Source organism: Oncorhynchus mykiss, chromosome 4 (assembly GCF_057628025.1).
Source record: "Oncorhynchus mykiss isolate SJ-2025 chromosome 4, ASM5762802v1, whole genome shotgun sequence".
Lineage (NCBI taxonomy): Eukaryota > Metazoa > Chordata > Actinopteri > Salmoniformes > Salmonidae > Oncorhynchus > Oncorhynchus mykiss.
In genome coordinates, this window is record NC_143025.1 from 25,227,731 (window position 1) to 25,240,450 (window position 12,720).

Sequence of the window (12,720 nt, forward strand, 5' to 3'; positions counted from 1 at the left end):
CTTCATCACTTGCTTTGATCCAACTTACCTACTTATCCTTCTCAATTGACTAGTTTATTTGTTTACATGCATTGCTATTGGATTGTGAGCAGTAAAGGTGCTTTTTGACCCCTTCCCTGCTGCTCATGGCAACCCTCCGGTGCTCTGAGCCCTGAAGCCCAGGGTATTATGTGGGTTGAGACTAATGCAAGTTAATGAGGAAGTTGGCTGCAGTGCAATATACGTCTTTGGCTTTGCCAATATGGGAGGTGAAAAGTGCGCACTGAGGACAAGGGTTTCTAATCCAATCGTAGACTCTCAGCCATTCACTTGATATCCCTGCTCATGAATTGAGATCACACAGGGACACTCTTCTACTACTTTAACATCTTTTATAAACTGAGAAATCCTTGCTCCTTGCACTGATCCTAAAATGTGGAGAGACTCAGGCAGGGAGGTCTGGGTCTGTTGTTGCCTGGCTACCCAAATTTGGTCCGGCCAAATGCTACGCCACTCCCACGGACGTTAGATTTCTTCTCTGCAATTTAGCCTCTGCCGAGTCCCCAACTACCGGATGTTCCAGTTTTCAGGGGAAATTGAAAAATAATGACTTCTGCTGAACTCCATCTTAAAGCCTCCTCCACATTTACTGGATTGGTTGAACAGTGCAGATGAGAACCTCCCCCTGATTTTTTAAAAATTCTCATGAAGACCAGTATATAGGGTATCTAGTTTCAAGAGTTTATTTTACGCCCTCTGCGATAGGTAACCACAATAAGTCTGAATCTGAGTGCCTCACCGACAATTTCTAGAACTCAAACACATTCTAACCGTTCTGATTGGCCCCAGAGACAGATGGGTTGGGCCAGAGCCAGTACACACTTGGTGGGTAAAGCGGCTTTACATTTTTGGGGGGCATTGGCTTTGATACTCTGATTGGTTAGAGATTATCCAATCGCCGATGACTTTGCTTTGTACAACAAACATCACCACAAACGACTTCAATGATGGCAGTTTCAGACTGAAGTATGTAGTGAACGATAGAGCAGTGGAAGAATTCCGTTTGAGTCGTCAGGCAATGACTATAGCGCTATACCAGAATGTAACATGTAATGTTATGGAAGCTCGAAACTCAAGGGCAGAAAAATCACCTTGCTGCTCTGTATGGTGTTGTCTTCCATAAATTAGACAATGCACAGTTTTATTGTCAGCCTCTCCTTTATCCTTTATTCACAGCCTGCATGTTTACTACCAATGTGTTGATGTGTTAAAATGAAGGACAGGTCTGATACATTTTCTGTCATCTCTATCTGACCTTAACAATACTATGAAGCTTTCCCCCTATAGAGCTCCAGCAGGTGGAAACAGTGAATAATTTAAAATGGAGAGAAAAAAAGGAGGTTCGGACAGTTGAAGTCAGAAGTATACATACACTTAGGTTGGAGTCATTAAAACTCATTTTTCAATTTGTGTATGACAAGTCATTTTTCCAATAATTGTTTACAGACAGATTATTTCACTGTATCAAAATTCCAGTGGGTCAGAAGTTTACATACACTAAGTTGACTGTGCCTTTAAACAGCTTGGAAATTTCCAGAAAATGATGTCATGGCTTTAGAAGCTTTTGATATGCTAATTGACATCATTTGAGTCAATTGGAGGTGTACCTGTGGATGTATTTCAAGACCTACCTTCAAACTCAGTGTCTCTTTGCATGACATCATGGGAAAATCAGCCAAGACCTCCACAAGTCTGGTTCATCCTTTGGAGCAATTTCCAAACGCCTGAAGGTACCACGTTCATCTGTACAAACAATAGTACACAAGTATAGACACCATGGGACCACGCAGCCGTCATACCGCTCAGGAAGGAGAAGCGTTCTGTCTCCTAGAGATGAACATACTTTGGTGCGAAAAGTGCAAATCAATCCCAGAACAACAGCAAAGGACCTTGTGAAGATGCTGGAGGAAACAGGCACAAAAGTATCTATATCCACAGTAAAACGAGTTCTATATCAACATAACCTGAAATGCCGCTCAGCAAGAAAGAAGCCACTGCTCAAAAAACGCCAAAAAAAGCCAGACTAAGGTTTACAACTGCACATGGGGACAAAGATCGTACTTTTTGGAGAAATGTCCTCTGGTCTGATGAAACAAAAATAGAACATTTTGGCCATAATGACCATATTTATGTTTGGAGGGAAAAGGGGGAGGCTTGCAAGACAAAGAACACCATCCCAACCGTGCAGCACGGGTGTGGCAGCATCATGTGGGGGTGCTTCACAAAATAGATGGCATCATGAGGTAGGAAAATGATATGGATATATTGAAGCAACATCTCAAGACATCAGTCAGGAAGTTAAAGCCTGGTCACAAATGGGGTCTTCCAAATGGACAATGACCCCAAGCATACTTCCAACGTTGTGGCAAAATGGCTTAAGTACAACGATGTCAAGGTGTTGGAGTGGCCATCACAAAGTCCTGACCTCAATCCGAAAGAACATTTGTGGGCAGAACTGAAAAAGTGTGTGCGAGCAAGGAGGCCTGCAAACCCGAGTCAGTTACACCAGCTCTGTCAGGAGGAACGGGCCAAAATTCACTCAACTTATTGTGGGAAGCTTGTGGAAGGCTACCTGAAACGTTTGACCCAAGTTTTTTTTAAATATTTATTTATTTATTTCACCTTTATTTAACCAGGTAGGCTAGTTGAGAACAAGTTCTCATTTGCAACTGCGACCTGACCAAGATAAAGCAAAGCAGTGTGACACAGACAACAACACATGATTACACATGGAGTAAACAATAAACAAACCAATAACACAAACAAGTCAATGACACAGTAGAGAAAAGAAAGTCTATATAAAGTGTGTGGAAAAGGCATGAGGAGGTAGGCAATAAATAGGCCATAGGAGCGAATAATTACAATTTAGCAGATTAACACGAGTGATAAATGAGCAGATGATGATGTGCAAGTAGAGATACTTGTGTGCAAAAGAGCAGAAAAGTAAATAAAATAAAAAACAGTATAGGGATGAGGTAGGTAGATTGGGTGGGTGGGCTATTTACAGATGGACTATGTACAGCTGCAGTGATCGGTCAGTTGCTCAGATAGTTGATGTTTAAAGTTGGTGAGGGAAATAAAAGTCTCCAACTTCAGCAATTTTTGCAATTCGTTCCAGTCACTGGCAGCAGAGAACTGGAAAGAAAGGCGGCCAAATGAGGTGTTGGCTTTGGGGATGATCAGTGAGATATACCTGCTGGAATATGTGCTTCGGGTGGGTGTTGTTATCCTGACCAGTGAACTGAGATAAGGCGGAGCTTTACCTAGCATAGACTTATAGATGACCTGGAGCCAGTGGGTCTGGCGACGAATATGTAGCGACGGCCAGCCGACTAGAGCATACAGGTCGCAGGGGTGGGTGGTATAACATGATTTGGTAACAAAACGGATGGCACTGTGATAGACTACATCCAGTTTGCTGAGTAGAGTGTTGGAAGCTATTTTGTAGATGACATCGCCGAAGTCGAGGATCGGTAGGATAGTCAGTTTTACTAGGGTAAGTTTGGCGGCGTGAGTGAAGGAGGCTTTGTTGCGAAATAGAAAGCTGATTCTAAGTTTAACAATTTAAAGGCAATGCTACCAAATACTAATTGAGTGTCTGTAAACGTCTGACCCACTGGGAATGTGATGAAAGAAATCAAATCTGAAATAAATTATTCTCTCTACTATTATCCTGACATTTCACATTCTTAAAATAAAGTGGTGATCCTAACTGACCATAGACAGGGAATTTTTACTAGGATTAAATGTCAGGAATTGTGAAAAACTGAGTTTAAATGTATTTGGCTAAGGTGTATGAACACTTCTATCTTCAATTGTATATGATACCCTTATCACATCTCATTCACCCATTTACTCCATTTTTACATTTGCCCCTAAAATAGCAGGGTCAGAATCATCTCCTTTTACTGCTGTGACTCCACCCCCTCCTATTGGACCCATCTCTGACTCATCTTCACCATCCCATCCCCACCATGGCCACCAGATCATCCCAGGAGCAGGCATAGCAGAAGATACATACCTCCATGAGAGTACAGAAGATATTACAGATATAGCTATAGCAGTCAAAATAGTGTACCCATTCGTACTTGGGAGGAAGGACTACACATACACAGCAGAATCCATTTTACAATAATTCCACTTGTTCCTCACGTGAATATTATTGAGTGTAATTATTCAGTATTGCATGATAAAGAGTTGTTTGAAGATGTGTAGATAGATACTTTATACCTGCATGCATATATCTCAGTCCACAGCACTCTGACTGGAGTTCTACTGTTTGCACTCAGACTCTCCTGTGGCTGTTATTTATGGGGCTGCTGGTCGGTGTGTGTGTTTTTCTTAACCCAGGGGAGCAGGTTGATTGACAGAATAGAAGCAGGGAATACGGGCTTTTTTTATTTTGCTGTACAGCTCTACTTGTGTTTAGCCAGAGAAGACAATGTCAGGAGCAGTTGCTTTGTATTTCTCAGTCCATCTCCAGTGTACCTTAGTGGGCTGCTGTTTGATAAAGGAGTGGGCTGGGTTGGGGGGAGTGGGGTGGAGGAACAATTGATCAATACATTTCAGAATCTAATCAGGCCCTGGTACTGTTCTCTACGTTTTGGAGTTTAAATAGGGACCATGCCAACTTGAAAGAACAGAAAGTTTCGTAACCCTCCGTGTCTGCCTAACATCGGGTACATGGATGATAAACTTGGACAAATTCCCGGATGTGTCAATCACATTGGTTTAATAATGCACTCAAACACCCATGCCATGTCACTCATCAGGGAATATTTTCTGTTTCACAACTATTCCCGCGTTAATTACAAGATATACTGTAGATCATCAGTGTCAAGGCTACTTGTTCTCATTTGTCAACAAGGAAATTCTGTTTATCCTAAAGCATTTAAACAAAATATAAGCCTTTTTAATTTTTTCAAATTAAACGTAGGCCTGTTATTAAATGGGGAGGTGGATAGCCATTATTGCAAAATAAACATTTGTGAGGTTTATTTTTTAAGTATTCAGTTTGGTCATTTTAAAGACCTAAGTGCAATGGTGTCGACAGTATTTGTAACTAGGTTACATATTCTGAAAAATAGCACAAAAATATATATATATAATGGCACCATTCACATTACATTTTTAAAACGCGTCATCAGACATTACAACACAGATGATCAGTTATTGTATGAGGACTTCTTGTTACGTATGGAACCATACATAGCCTACCTCTTGTTGTGGTCTAATGACAACGACTAAACTATTTGATTACATTAGCCAACAGATAACGAAATCAAATGGAAAATATAACTTACTAAGCAACAGAATAGTAGTCAATCAGATCGCTGTGGAAATCAACTCGTTTGTTCAAACAATCTCTTCTACTAATTACCTAAATGGACAGGACCTGTCAGGAGACAACTATTCCCTAATAGAATTTGCTCACAAGTGCAATTAAATGTTCTCCCTGCCCTCGCCTGAGGTCCCTTATCTTTCTCTGTCTTTTTCTGGCAAAGAAATTGGGAGCGCGTTCTGACATGATGCCTCGGCCACCGTGGTTCTCTATTTATGTTTCTATTTTTAGTGAAACGGGAAAAAAATATTTTAGCAAAATGCTACTGCTTTCTCCTCGTACTTTCAGAAGAACCTAGCTGGAGTAAACAAGAAGACCACCCTGCCCCGATTCCGCAAGGTTGAGCGCTGATCAGAAGGAGTGGTGCTGAAATGAACATGACGCCTGAAATCCACCTGAGTAGGTATGTTTGAATGACGTTGTTCGTGTTTTGTCAAAACGATGGGCAGTAATGGTGCTCCCTGTGGTTATTATGCCTCTTAAAGGGAAAATCCACTCCAAAACGATATTTGTTTCATTCGGCCACAGTTGAAACTGGCCCAAAATGTGTTGCATGTCACAGCAGTCACGGTTTCAAAATATTAGATATTAGAAGCAAAGTGTCACCCGCCACATAATTTCCCCTTTAAATGTAGGAAGTTTATTCATTAAATGTGATGTTCAAACCTGTACATATAGTCAGTGTTGTATGTGTCTCGGTCCACATATTGAGTGTATCGGTCTTGTCTCGGTGTCGGATACATTTGTACTCGGTCTTGACTAGGTCTCAGACAGTGAGGACTCGTAATTTCTTCCCGAGACCAGCCGAGACCAGCGGAGTAAAATTCGAATAATTATCAGCTTCCATTCAGTCAGCGCAAAAAAAACGATTCACCAGGCCAAATATATACACTCCTTTCTTGAAAAAAATATGAACAGCCTTTATATCTATTATAGACATGTTTGCGCAGTGGCGAATTTATAGGCCTTCAATGTCATCGATTTGTGATTCTGAAAGGACAGCAACCATAATACCAGCGCGCTCATGTAGGAGAGTGCACTTTTTGTAAAACACAAAGGGCCAGTGGTGTAGTAAAGGGTCAGGTATAAATCGTATACCCACTTTTTTTTCAGTAGCCATTGCGTATAGTCACTTCTTAATCCCTACGGATGCGTATCAAAGTAGTGTAGTGGTGGTATAGGATTTAGTACAGTAGAGAAATCATGAAAAGTAGCCTACACAATCGCAAAGCAAATTAACCTAGTTTCCGCGGAATATCACCTGCAGGCAGCAAAAGTGTGGAGCTCTCAACTGGTTTTGGCATGGCGCAGCTCACAGATTAATGACTTCGGTTGCCATTAGGGTAGGAAAGACGTTTCAATGTATGATATCTACCAGTAAATGTTATATAAGGTAACAATGGGTATGCAAACCAGGTGTTGAAAGGTTTAGTCCAAAGTGTTGGTTAATAGGCTATTTGTGATATGCAATTGTCATCATGTGCTGTTTCCATCAGGGAAACATGAATGGGCCTGGGTGGACAGAGGCCCACCCACTGGAGAGCCAGGCCCTGACAGCCCACCCAATCAGATTGATGCGGTTTAAGCATTGTTGTGGACTTAGACCATCAAATCTTTGTATTTTTTCTATATAAACAAAAAGTGTGGGCCTCCCGAGTGGCGCAGCGGTCTAAGGCACTGCATCGCTACAGATCCGGGCTCGATCCCAGGCTGTGTTGCAGCTGACCGCAACAGGGAGACTCATGAGGTGCGCACAAATCCTCCCCGGGTTAGGGGAGGGTTTGGCCGGCCGGGATGTCCTTGTCCCATCGCACTCTAGCAACTCCTGTGGTGGGCCGGGCAGATGCATGCTGACACGATCGCCAGTTGTACAGTGTTTCCTCCGACACATTGGTGCAGCTGGCTTCCGGTTTAAGTGAGCAGTGTGTCAAGAAACAGTGCAGTTTGGCAGGGTTTTGTTTTGGGGAGGACGCATGGCTCTCGACCTTCACCTCTCCGGGGTCCGTATGGAAGTTGCAGCGATGGCACAAGACTGTAACTACCAATTGGACACTGGGGAGAAAAAGGGGTAAAACGTTTTTGTTTTTTTATAATAATAATGTGGCTTTGAGAGTGAAAATCTAAAATATCCAGTGGTACAGATACCCCAAATTATTACTTAAGTAGTACTTTCAAGTATTTTTACTAAAGTACTGAAAAAATCTATTGGTAAATATAGGATTTTTCACACAGGTGACTTTCCTTCACTGGGTGGGCCATTTGGGAACTTTTTTGCAAAAATAGAGTATACCCATTTCTCCAGGCACTACTACACCACTGCATAGGGCTGATGGAAAGACAGCAGTCACACATAGCATGATGTTAAAGGATATGCAGTCCATAAACTCAAACATAATACGCAAGTAGGTCCCAATCATAAGAATACAAAAACAAAACCATTAAACATTTCCCAATCGAAATTTGCAATTGCAAATAAACTTTCACGTTTAGCACACAAAGTAACCAGTGACCTAAAGTTTAAAGTTGAACTGACAGCATTTTGAACGACTTTGCAGATATGAAGGAAACAGGCAATCAGAATATCTGTCAAATGCAGTTCAATGCATGATTAATTTAATTCACCAATACATTTCCTGATAGTCCAAAAAATATTGCTATCAGGTTGTAAATCACAGCTGGCCTGGTACATTCTTTGCTGCCTCCATTCGGAGGCACTGTTTCAGTTTCAATAACTCAATATCCTGGACAAAAACAGACAAATGTAACTAATGCTGGGAATATCAATACAATCAAACTAGAGAGGCAATGATCACAAGTCAGCCATAACGTGGCTAATAGGCTAGCATATCTATGTATGTAGCAAGCTAAAAACACGGAGCCTAACCTTCGCTAAATAGCTAGCTAGTTAGCTGCTAGGAGGATGTCATGTTATGCCATTGGAGGAGTCGGTGAGTGACTGACTTTTTCTCCTCATATCGTTTTTCTGCGACTATACACAGCTAGAGATGCAGGTGTCATTTGGTTAGCTAGCAAGAACCTGAACAACTGTTATCCAGTTAGCATATCTCTGCGTTCGAAAATTCACTCTGGCTATCTTTGATTTCAGTGCACTCTCGACCGAGTGTGCCAGAGCGCAGAACAACTGATGAATGTACAAATGCATAACACCCGCTGAATATGACTGTTCATACTGTTCGTAAACGTAGGGGGAAAAAACAATACTTAGTCAAGAAGGCTCTAGAGAACATGTAAACAGCCTATCAAGCTCTGCTAAGGTGAGTAAAATGCTCAGAATGAGATGTCCTGTCATTTGTGTCTGGAAGTAGCTAGCTAGCAATCTAGCCAACTTTAGCGAGTTCGCTTGGGTGCTTGGTTGGGACAAGCATGCATTGGCAGGCAAGCTGCAGAAGGACAAGGAGGCTACAATTCCTAATCGTTTATCAGTGTAATTTTGAATGCTAACTAGCTGAAAAAGTTTGAGAGGATTTATCTAATGTTCCTTTGTTAGATTTGAGCTCATCTTGCTCTGGCTAGCATTAGTTGTTATCTTGTTGTTGTTGATGTGCATAACTGAGGAAGAGAGAGCCTACCCTTTTACCTTTTCATGGTTGTTTAATCAATAGGACTGTAAAGTTCCCGAATGTAAGAGGACTCCCGTGGTGTCCTCCAAATATTCTTAGAATCTATGAAAACGTGAAAATTACCATATTTAAATGGTCGCTTGTCAGATATATATTTTTTATAGGTGTCATATTCTATCATGTTGCTAAAATGCTGTCAGTTCCACTTTAAATGCAACAATGTTTCACACACATAAGTTATTTTCAAAGAGATGGCTAACAACAGCAAGCGCTCTGCAATAAATAACACAGTTCCAATCACCAGATGATGATAATTTGAATCTTAACTACTTGTTGAAAGTTATTATTGAAAAGGGAGAAGCTAAAAAAATAGCAAATACAGCCTCTTTAATAACACCTCCTGCATGCAGCTGCTGCCAACTAGCCGACAACAAAAGCTAGCTAGCTAGACCTTGGGAAACTACTGCTCGCTATTGTGCAATGATCTGTTGGCCTTCAAGAAGGCCGGAGTTTCAGTTAGTTTTTGTAAAAACGGTCCCACCCACTAAGTTAAAATGTGATTAGTCGATTCCACTGTCACTCCAAAAGTGTGCCCTAATAAGTTTGGCAGATATCTTTATCTAGCTTCTGATGGCCTAGCCAATGGCTGACTAGCCAGCTAGATTTATCTCCCCAGAGACCAGCATATATATATTTTTTCGCTTCAGTTTTAACCCTTTTCTTTCCAACAAAAACGGAAGAGATTAAATCAGAACATATTTTTAAATAATAATATAATAATCATTATCATTATATTATTATAATCAATATTTTTAAAATCCTTAGCCCTTCTCTGAAGGTGTAGAAGGCCCATTTGTCCCCACTGTGTTTGGGTTAGTAATAATTTGTAGAGTGGCTCTATTTTCCCTCAGTGTGCATTTTTTCACTATTCTGAAAGTCTAAAGAATCCATATGTTGTTCTGAAATATGAACACAGAAATACTGGATATTTTGAACTCTTATTATGGTGGTGATTTGACAAAATTACAATCAAATCAAATTAAATGTTATTAGTCACATTAGTCCGAATACAACAGGTTTAGAGCTTACAGTGAAATGCTTACTTACAAGCCCTCAACCAACAATGCAGTTTAAAAAATATGAATAAGAATAAGAAATAAAAGGAACAAGTAATTAAAGAGCAGCAGTAAAATAACAATAGCGAGACTATATACGGGTACAGAGTCACCGGTTAGTCGAAGTAATTGAGGTAATATGTACATGTAGGTTGAGTTATTAAAGTGTCTATGCATAGATAATAACAGAGAGTAGCAGCGGCGTAAAAGAGGGGGGGGATAGTCTGGGTAGGACATTTTTAAAAATGAACTGGGAGTAGAAGCTGTTTAGAAGCCTCTTGGACCTAGACTTGGCACTCCAGTACCTCTTAGCAGAGAGAACAGTCTATGACTAGGGTGGCTGGAGTCTTTGACAATTTTTAGGACCTTCCTCTGACACCTCCTGGTATAGAGGTCCTGGATGGCAGGAAGCTTGGCCCCAGTGATGTACTGGGCCGTACGCACTACCCTCTGTAGCCCCTTGCGGTCAGAGGCCGAGCAATTGCCATACCAGGCAGTGATGCATGTTCTCGATGGTGCAGCTGTAGAACAGATCCTTTTAAGGATCTGAGGAACCATGCCAAATATTTTCATTCTCCTGAGGGGGAATAGGTTTTGTCGTGCCCTCTTCACGACTGTCTTGGTGTGCTTGGACCATGTTAGTTTGTTGGTGATGTGGACACCAAGGAACTTGAAGCTCTCAACCTCCTGCACTACAGCCCCGTCAATGAGAATGGGGGCGTGCTCGGTCCTCCTTTTCCTATCACGATCATCTCCTTTGTCTTGATCACGTTGAGGGAGAGGTTGTTGGTCTTGAATAGGACTTGCATTTTTCTGGTCTCGGGATTGACTTGGTCCATTCATTGCGATTTCCGTGTCTGTGTCAAGTAGGCTACGTAGGCTTATCAAACGTAACTCGATAAGTAGAAGATAGCGATTTTGAGATTTCTCCTAGACACAGTGCTTTGTTCCAGGTTCTATATGAGTATCACTATAATAGCCTAAATTCCAGAATTACAAATGTATTAAAAGTATAAATTCATTACAATTTCCAACAGATAAAATATTATTACTCCTTGAATTTGGATTATTACTCATTATTTACCCGGATATTATTGCTATTTTATGAATAATATACAATATAGAGCCTAAATGGACCATTGAATTTTATATTTTAATTTTGAATCATGTTTTTCCCAATCACAATTGACTGTTTTCGTGTGCATATTGGCTGCGTATAGTGATGGTTATAGTGATGGTAAAGCCTACACTGTACAGTTCTGCTCTCTCAACCGTGTGTGCGTGAGCATGTTTAGTTACTGATCTACTGGCTTACAGGAAAACCTATGCGTATTTAAATTATGTGTATAACCCCTGGATGACAAACAGGGGGAGCAGTAATGAAGACATCAAGCAGCCATCTTGGTACTCCTCCTCCCAAAATATGTTTCAATCAATATAATTAAATGTATAAATGTCATCATCTACGTTTTGACACGTTTATTATATTACAGACACCTTAATGCATGCTTTTAAATTATAATATGTGAGCTAAACATATATATTTTTCAAATAAATAATATAGTAAAACATTTCCCTTAAACTATTTTTTAGAGAGTACTAATGTTACTGTCCCCACTACAACAACAAAAATACTTAAATATAGGTTATTTTTTTCCTTGAAACATTTAATTGAAATACTGTATAATTCCATTCGTTCCTATGGAGGACTGCTCCTACTCGGTAGTCCCAATATGGCCGACCGGTGGCTTCAACGCCTCTCAATGGTCAATACATAGTAACAGCAATCCAGGGTTTATATACACCTACGGTGTATTTAGGTTAGGTTCAGCCTGTTCTTGTTTTATGCGTCAGGTAATTAATTCGCATGAAATGATTGGATGGAAACCTGGTTAATGACCCACAACTATCAACTGTATTTCAAGTAAGATAATAGGCTATATCCTCAAGTTATTTGTTATTCTTGTACATCACCAAACCACTTCCCTTAGTGTGTCTTGGTTTTAATAATAAGCATCGATGACGCTTAATTTCGTGAAAGGTAATCATGATGGCTAGCTAGCCTTTTGGGTGCAAACGTTTTAACATCTACAAGAAGGCATTGGGGAAGGCCTGGTTAGCCTATGAACAATAGCGGTCCAGTGGTGAGAATTAATGGTTGTATTCTGAGACCTCTTGGTCCTTGTGCTTTACCAATAAGGTGGATTTGTGAATCGCAGATGTCAATGAACTCGTACACTGAAATATTATATCTAATTAGAGGTGACTGGGTCAACAGCGGTGGCAGAAAAATCGCCATTTACTTGAGTTATAGGTTCCTGTTCACTCATTTTATTTGTAGGATACGTTCTAGCAGGGGATCAGCCACTCGTTTACGCAAATTCCAGTTTATACTATTTCAATAGTTATACTTCACTTGAGATATTTTGATCTGCTTTATTATATATTTTTATGCCTGTTTTTACTTTCGTTACTAGGCAATGTATATGAATAAAATAAATAACATCCTAATTGTGTCCCTCAGTTTCTATCGAATGTGCATGTATCCTCTGTAGGCCTACATATATCAATTAATCTAATTGTATGACCTAATGTTGACAGTCTAAGTAAAAACATTTTCTCCACACTGTATTTAAAATTCAAA